The 9,378-nt window shown below is 45.3% G+C and overlaps 1 pseudogene; it reads left to right on the forward strand.

The window, feature by feature from the left end:
• Nucleotides 1-6,703: 6,703 nt before the first annotated feature.
• On the forward strand, nucleotides 6,704-7,787 carry LOC110503357 (odorant receptor 131-2-like; annotated as a pseudogene).
• The last annotated feature ends 1,591 nt before the right edge of the window (nucleotides 7,788-9,378 follow it).

The raw sequence follows: 9,378 nt of genomic DNA on the forward strand, positions 1-9,378 counted from the left end.
AAGACCGATGATGAAAAGTTTTTATGTATTTTGTGGATTGAATAAGAGAATATTTGTTGATATTTAAATAGCTTATTATATGAAAAGACATCACTTACTGGAACAGGTTAACAGAGATTTTTTGTTGTATTGCATGATGTACTCATTAATAATGTCTTTACTGTTTCAGATTTGGATATATAAAACATGACTTGCAACAGCATGTAACAACGTATTGGATTTAATTATCACATGATCTTGTGGTATTGAAATGCACTTTTCTTTGTCAAGTCCCCAGACAATGACGTACTGTGTTAATGTCTTGGTACATATGCACAGCTCTGTTAAATGCACTTATGTATGTTTTTAGGTCTACAGCATCAATAATTATATGCATTGCAGTGAAATGTGTTCTTCCCCCCAAAAAAATGTCATAACATAAACCATGTACAGTGCCTTCGGAAAGTATTCAGATCCCTTGACTTTTCCCACGTTGTTACGTTACAGCCTTATTCTAAAATGTATTCAATTGCTTTTTTCCCTCATCAATCTACACACAATACCTCCTAATGATAAAGCAAAAACTGGTTTTTAGACATTTTTGAAAATGTATTAAAAACTAAAACTTAAATATACATTAACATTTAGACCGTTTACTCAGTACTTTGTTGAAACACCTTTGGCAGCAATTACAGCATTGAGTCTTCTTGGGTATGATGCTACAAGCTTGGCACACCTGTATTTGGGGAGTTTCATCCATTCTTCTCCTCAGATCTTCTCAAGCTCTGTCAGCTTGGATTGGGAGCATTGTAGCACAGCTATTTTTGATCTCTCCAGAGATGTTCGATGGGGTTCAAGTCCGGGCTCTGGCTGGGCCCGGACTTGAACCCCGAAGCCACTCCTGCATTGTCTTGATTGTGTGCTTAGGGTCGTTGTCCTGTTGGAAGGTGAACCTTCACCCCAGTCTGAGTTCATGAGCTCTCTGGAGCAGGTTTTCATCAAGGACCTCTCTTTTCTTTGCTCCGTTGAACTTTCCCTCGATCCTGACTAGTCTCCAAGTCCATGCCGCTGAAAAACATCCCCAGAGCATGATGCTGCCACCACCATGCTTCACCGTAGGGATGGTGCCAGGTTTCCTCTAGACATGACCTTTGGCTTTCAGGCCAAAGTTCCATCTTGGTTTCATCAGACCAGAGAATCTTGTTTCTCATGGTCTGCGATTCTTTAGCTGCCTTTTGGCAAACTCCAAGCGGATGTCATCTACCTTTTACTGAGGAGTGACTTCCGTCTGGCCACTCTACAATAAAGGCCTGATTGGTGGAGTGCTGCAGAGATGGTTGTCCTTCTGGAAGTTTCTCCCATCTCCATAGAGGAACTCTAGAGATCTGTCAGAGCGACCATCGGGTTCTTGGTCACCGACCTGACCAAGGCCCTTCTCCCCCGATTGCTCAGTTTGGCTGGGCAGCCAGCTCTAGGAAGAGTCTTGGTCATTCCAAACTTCATCTAAGAATGATGGAGGCCACTGTGTTCTTGGGGACCTTCAATGCTGCAGACATATTTTGGTACCCTTCCCCAGATCTGTGCCTCGACAAAATCCTTTCTCTGAGCTTCTATGGATAATTCCTTCAACCTCATGACTTGGTTTTTGCTGTGACATGCACTGTAATTGCAGGACTGTATGTAGACAGGCGTGTGCTTTTCCAAATCAGGTCCAATTTACCTGATTTACCACAGGTTATCACAACTCAGGATATGACCCAGATCCAGACACGGGAGGCCGATAGTGTCACATTCTGACCTTTATTTCCTGGTCAGGGCGTGAGTTGGGTGGGCAGTCTATGTTTGTTTTTCTATGATTTGGGTATTTCTATGTTTCGGCCTAGTATGGTTCTCAATCAGAGGCAGGTGTCATTAGTTGTCTCTGATTGAGAATCATACTTAGGTAGCCTGGGTTTCACTGTGTGTTTGTGGGTGATTGTTCCTGTCTCTGTGTTTGCACCAGATAGGACTGTTTAGGTTTTCACTTTTCTTGTTTTGTTTAGTCTGTTCATGTATAGTTGTCTTTATTAAAAACATGAATAACCACCACGCTGCATTTTGGTCCGCCTCTCCTTCACCACAGGAAAACCCTTACAGAATCACTCACCACAACAGGACCAAGCGGCGTGGTAACGGGCAACATCAAAAGCAGCAGCAGGAGAAGAAACAGAGGCAGCAGCAGCAGGAACAGCAACAGTGAGGTCAGGATTTCGGGACATGGGAGCAGAATCTGGACTACACAACTTGGGAGGAGAAAGACAGGTGGGCGGTCGACCCAGGCAGAGTGCCGGAGCCAGCCTGAGATTCGATGGAGCAGTGTGCGGAAGGTTACAGGAGAATGAGGTTGGCGAAGCAAGCACTACGGCGCGGACGGAAGCCCGAGAGTCAGCCCCAACAATGTATTGGGGGGGCACAGGGGGAGTGTGGCAGAGTCAGGAGTCAGACCTGAGCCAACTCCCCCCGTTTATCGTGAGGAGCCAAGGAGGAGCTCAGAACCAGAGCTGGTGTTGGAGGTGAGCGAAGCAGAGACCGTGAAGGAGTTAATGGGGAAATTGGAGGAGAGAGATATGAGGGAGTTACTGGTTTGGTGCAAGAAGCACGACATTCGCCTGACGGAGCGTGTCAGGGATTTAATGGCACCGGGGTCAGCTCTCCATACTCATCCTGAGGTGCGTGCTAGGGGTCTGGTGAAGACTGTGCCAGCCTCACGCACCAGGCCTCCTGTGCATCTCCCTAGCCTTGCACGTCCTGTGCCATCTCAGCACTACAGTGCTCCTAGCAGTGCTAACCGTGGCGGGCGTGGTGCTGGTCAGGCACCGTGTTATGCGGTGGTTCGCACGGTGTCCCCAGTACGCATGCTTAGCCCGGTGCGCTACATCCCAGCTTCCCACATCTGCCGGGCTAGGGTGAAGATCCAGCCAAGGCGGTTGGTGCCAGCCCTGTGCTCAAGAGCTGCAGTGCGCCTGCACGGTCCGGTCTATCCGTCACCACCTCCACACAACAGCCCTCCGGTGGCAGCCCCCCGCACCAGGCTGTCTCTCCGGCTCATCCTTACAGGGGCTCCCGCCTGTCCAGCGCTGCCGGAGCCTTCCTCCTCTCCAGCGCTGTCGGAGTCTCCCGCCTCTCCAGCGCTGCCAGAGCCTTCCTCCTCTCCAGCGCAGCCGGAGCTTCCCGTCTCTCCGGCGCTGCTAGAGCCTTCCTCCTCTCCAGCGCAGCCGGAGTCTGCCTGTTCGGCGCTGCCAGAGCTCCCGCCCCTCAGTCCAGAGGCGCAAGAGCCCCTCATTCCAGAGGCGCCAGAGCTCCTTAGTCCAGCGCTGCCAGAGCCTTCCTCTCCAGCGTTGCCGGAGCTTCCCGTCTGCCCAGCACCATCTGAGCTACCCGTCTCTCCAGCGTTGCCGGAGCTTCCCGTTTGCCCAGCGCCATCTGAGCCACCCGTCTGCCCAGCGCCGCCTGAGCCACCAGTCTGCCAGGAGCCGCCAGTGCCCCCAGTCTGCCAGGAGCCGCCAGTGCCCCCAGTCTGCCAGGAGCCGCCAGTGCCCCCAGTCTGCCAGGAGCCGCCAGTGCCGCCAGTCTGCCAGGGGCCGCCAGTGCTGCCAGTCAGCCAGGGGCCGCCAGTGCCCTGTCTCCGTCTCTCCTTCACCACAGGAAAACCCTTACAGATAGTACAGTTCTCAGATGATTTATTAGAAGCCAGGAAGCCACGAGCCAGGAAAGGGCAGGTTGAGGGCAAGCAGAGGTTTGTGATCAGGTCCAAGTCAGGCAGGTAAAGGACAGCAGGCAGGCTCGGGGTCAGGGCTGACAGAATGGTCAGAACCGGGTAAACTAGGAAACAGAACTAGAGAAACAGGAAGGCGGGAGAGAACGCTGGTAAGACCAGACAAGACAAACTGGCAACAGACAAACAGAGAACACAGGTATAAATACACAGGGGATAATGGGAAGATGGGCGACACATGGAGGGGGGTGGAGACAGGCACAAAGACAGGTTAAACAGATCAGGGTGTGACACAGGTGGGCTCCAATCAAGTTGTAGAAACATCTCAAGGATGATCAATGGAAACAGGCTGCGCCTGTGCTCAATATTGAGTCTCATAGCAAAGGGTCTCAATACTTATGTAAATAAGGTACTGTATTTCTGTTTTTTATTTGTAATGCATTTAATGCAGTTTTCGCTTTGTCATTATGGGTTATTGTGTGTGGATCGCTCAGTTTTTAATTTTTTTTTAATCCATTTTAGAATAAGGCTGTAACGTAACAAAATGTGGAAAAAATCTAGGGGTCTGAATAATTTCCGAAGGCACTGCATGTTATGATGACTTGATCAGGAGAATAATAAAATACCCCAGTTCCTCCCAAGAAAACCTGCAAGGAAATCAAATATTTACTGTACTAGCTTCTCATAAAGTGCACTTGATTTGATCTTTAGGCCAGAAACCCACCCGGCCTCTACAGTGGTAGGGGAAACACTAACATGTCTTAATGAACCTGTTTCCCGGTTAGAGTATAATCAACTGTTATTGGAATGTTTTCATGTCTATAGTCCTACATTATTACTACTCATATAATGTCCTCTTTCTCTACACGTCTGAGTTGGGTTTCTTTTGATATTCAAACTTTTTTATTGATTAATAAGGCAGCCCCAACATTTTTCAGGTGTGTTCCCTTACAAAAAAGTCACTAACTTTTTTGGGCTGTTATAATTTTCACGAGTCAGACATGGTTTTCGGACACGTATGTGAAGTTTCCCATTTTAATTCTTCACGTTTTTCCCTCATGATTTATTTTCCCTTCACATATTTATTTTTCACTACTTCGAGCTACATCTGGTCTCCCATAGAGGGACCGACCAAAACTGACCGTGCTTAACTTCAGAGGCAATCCAGCAGTGGGATGCAGGGTGAGATCAGTGGCATTTCTAAGATTTTAAGACATTTGGGCTTTGCCCAAAGCCAGTAAGGGATCTGGGGTTATCCTCCCCTGGCATAAAAAAATAAAGAATTTTAACAGCTAAGTGCATGAATTTGATGCACTTTGATATGAACATTGAGAGATTAGAACATTGAGAGATTATATATTTTTCACTTAACTTGTCTCGTGTATCCTCATCTCTCTTCCTGTCCTGTTTGGAAAAAGTTTATATAGCAAACAATTGTTTTAATAGTAATTTCACAGGCTTTTTCACCTCAACTGCAAATGTTTTGTAAACCATGTTTTACGTTTTCACTGTATTTCACCTGTTATAATTTGGGCAAATAAATAAAACAAATTAGAATCTATAGAGCCGCTTGAAGTGACGTAGTCTACTCTGTGCTCATCAAACCCTCTCCATCTCTTCTGTCACTTTCTCGGTGTCTTGTCTTTTGCTGTCTTGTGTCTTGTCTGTTGCTGTCTCAGGTTCTTGTTTGTTAGTGTCTCCTTTGTCTATCCTCTTCTGTTAAGGCCTGTTTTGTTCTTCTGGTGTCACTCCCCATCATATCCTATTCTTCTGTTGCTGTCTCTGTGTCTTGCCTGTTGTCTCTCTCCATCATATCCTACTCTTCTGTTGCTATCAAGGAGCTTGAGCAATACTTATGAGCATGATGCATTTTGACAATGGCATGAAATGAATTTATCTCTTGAGAAATCAAGACTACCAAAAACTGTAGAATAAGGAAATGCCTCTTCCCGCAGATGTTTTGTGTCATAGTGGTTTATGGTGAAATATGTATTAAACGCCCACAACCCATCCCTCCCAAACCTTTACGTTCTCCATCAGAGGACAAGTTGACGTTAGTTCATTATATCTTATTCATCTTAGGGATCATGTACAGTGCATTCGGAAAGTATTCAGACCCCTTGACGTTTTCCACATTTTGTTACGTTACAGCCTTATTCTAAAATTGATTTAAAAAAAAAAACAATTCTCATCAATCTCCACACAATATCCCATAAGGACAAAGCAAAAACAGGTTTTTAGAAATGTTATCAAATTGATTAAAAAAGAAATATATATATATTTACGTAAGTATTCAGACCCTTTGCTATGAGACTTGAAATTGAGCTCTGGCGCGTCCTGTTCCCATTGATTGTCCTTGAGATGTTTCTAAAACTTGATTGGAGTTCACCTGCGGTAAATTAAATTGATTGGACATGATTTGTAAAGGCACACACCTATCTATATAAGGTCCCACAGTGCATGTCACAGCAAAAACCAAGTCATGAGGTCAAAGGAATTGTCCGTAGAGCTCCGAGACAGGATCGTGTCGAGGCACAGATCTGGGTAAGTGTACTAAAACATTTCAGCAGCATTGAAGGTCCCAAAGAACACAGTGGCCTCCATCATTCATGGAAGAAGTTTGGAAACATCAAGACTTCATAGAGCTGGCCGCCCAGCAAAACTGAGCAATAGGGGGAGAAGAGTCTTGGTCTGGGAGGTGAACAAGAACCTGATGGACACTCTGATAGAGCTCCAGAGTTCCTCTGTGGAGATGGGAGAACTTTCCAGAAGGTGAACCATCTCTGCAGCACTCCACCAATCAGGCCTTTATGGTAGAGGGGCCAGACAGAAGCCACTCCTCAGTAAAAAGTACATGACAGCCCGCTTACTCTCAGACCACGAAAAATACTTTCCGAATGCACTGTATATTGTCATGAAATTTTCTGTGTGCATATCAAGGCGTTGTTTTCCTCAACATTTCAGATTTGCAGACATAGACCATTCCTCAAGCAGGCCACACTGAAAAATGCAGAATCTGACAGACCTACCAGGCAATGCCATCAACTCACACAAGAGTCTGTCTGTGATAATCAAGGTGTGTGTGGTGTTACCTTTCTTCTGCATCTTTCTCTACTGCATTGTGGTCATGCTGCACACCTTCGCCTCCCACAGACAATTCCTGGACAACTCCCGATACATCCTGTTTGCCTACATGCTGATCAATGACACTCTGCAGCTCCTCTCCTCTGTCCTCCTCTTCCTCTTCATTGTGACAACGTGAAGTTTGCTATCGTCTACTGTGCCCCTCTACTTTTCTTCTCCACCGCCACCTTCCACAACACCCCTCTGATCCTGGCAGCTACATGTATGTCCCTGGAGCGCTATGTGGCCATCTCCTATCCTCTGCAGCATTCAGTTGCCTGGCACGCTGACCGTATCTGGATCATCATCCTGAGCCTGTGGCTGGTCAGCTGCATCCTGCCCATTGTGGACTTCTCTCTGGGAAAGCCTCAGCCTGGCGTGATCGTCCTATCCACCCTGGTGCTCTGCAAAACCCTGGTCCTCAACTCATCCCCAATCCAGACGCTGTTCAAGGTGTTGCTCAACGGGCTGTTCTTCGCTGTGTTGGCGGCCATCATCGTGTTCACCTACATGAGGATCCTGCTGGAGACCAGGAAGATGCGTCAGGACCGGGCGTCGGTAACCAAGGCCATGCACACAGTGCTGCTCCAAGGTTTTCAGTTGCTGCTGTGCATGATCACCTTCACCCACTCGATCTTAGAGAGCCTCATCAGTATGCACGCTGGCTGGCCTAGCACATCACCTTCAACTACTTCTGCTTCATTTTGCTGCCCCGCTTTCTCAGCCCAATTATCTACAGCCTGAGAGATGGGAGTCTGTCCTGTGCTGCTCACACAAACACAGGATCAGTCCCAGAGGCCTGGCCACCAAGCCCAGGGTCAAAATAACTGGTCCCGAAGTGGAACTGCTGGTTAAATCAATGTTTTTCTTTGAATCTGTACAGACTAGTAGCCTGTTTTATGTTAAAAGGAGTAAAACCCTGGCTGGATGACAGCTATAATTTCATTATAAAGCAGGTGTCTTTTAACACTTATATTTGTTGGTTGCTATCTAACAAAACTGTACATTTTTCTTGAAACAGAGAGGCTTGCTTTGGAATAGAGAAGATTTCTTCACAATTTGAAAAGACTTCCAGAAACCGTAAACTTGTTCACTAGGTGTCACTGTAATTCCAAATTTATCAAGAGGTGCAGCTTGGGTTACCGCACTGGCAGTGGTGAAGAAAGTATTAAATTGTCACACTTGAGTAAAAGTAAAGATACCTTAATAGAAAATGACTGAAGTAAAAGTTCATGTAGATTCTATTTGATTAGATAGATTGAAATTGTACGTTAAACATCATAGCATAGTTGAAAGATATGTGTTGAGTAGAAACACGAAGTGGGTGGCCAGCAGAGATAGACGGGATGGGCTGAGGGAAGCTGAGGGTTGGGATGTGGAATTGGAGACAAGTGGGAGTGGAGTTGCTGTGCGAGAGAGAGAATGATGGACAAAAGATAAAGGTGAAAAAAGTCTAAATAAAACATAATAAAAGTATATTTGAATGACACTAAGTGGCAGTGTTTTTACAACTAATGCCGGTTTTCCTGAGGCTGATGCCGTGCAGGTGTTTGTACACATGCATATGCACACACTCTCATTCAAATAAACACATACAAGAACACACACATACGTGTAATAGTGCCAGACATGCACACAAACATATACAGTTGGCATTGCTGTTATGATTTCAGTTGTCCTTGATGTCCTTTGTTTTAAATGTATTATTAATTATTTGCTGTTTTCTTCTGTCTTTACCTTTTTTCCCTTTAGTTCATTCTCTTGGTTGTTGGTGCATTGGGGGGTTCTTGGGGGTGGGGAATGGAATTAATTGTATTTGTTTTCTTCCAGGGGGGACTGTAGGAGGGGTCTTGAATGGTTGAGGGACAGCTATTGGGGAACTGCGGGGGGATCTTGGAGGATTCGGGTGTCACAAGATTGTGATCATGAAAAAGGAAACTATGACATATATTTTATATCACTATCATGCACACGCACCCTCACACATAAGGATGGCTCTGTTGCGTAATGACTGATACATGTTTGATCGTGTCTTGATGTTGTATTGTTTGTCCTTCATGTTCTAATAGTTTAATGTTACCCCTTCCTTGTGTTTTTTGTAATAAATCATTTTTCAAAAATTAAAAAGTAAAGTTATCCAGTGAACTACTCCTTGAGTAAAAGTCTAAAAGTACATGATATTAAATATACTTAACTATCAAAAGTAAATGGAATTCTCAAATGTTCTTAAGTATCAAAAGTAAAAGTATAAATAATTTCAAATTCCTTAAATTAAGCAAACCAGAAGGCACAATTAAAAACATGTTTTATTGAGAGATGGCCAGGGGCACACTCCAACACTCAGACATGATTTACACACAAGGCATTTGTTTTTAGTGAGTCAGCCAGATCAGAGGCAGTAGGGGTGACCAGGGATGTTCTCTTGATAAGTGCGTGAATTGGACCATTTGCCTGTCAAAATGTAACGAGTACTTATGGGGGTCAGGGAAAATGTATGGAGTAAAAAGTACATTATTTTCTTT

The sequence above is a fragment of the Oncorhynchus mykiss genome, chromosome 24, assembly GCF_057628025.1.
Source record: "Oncorhynchus mykiss isolate SJ-2025 chromosome 24, ASM5762802v1, whole genome shotgun sequence".
NCBI classification, from domain to species: Eukaryota; Metazoa; Chordata; class Actinopteri; order Salmoniformes; family Salmonidae; genus Oncorhynchus; species Oncorhynchus mykiss.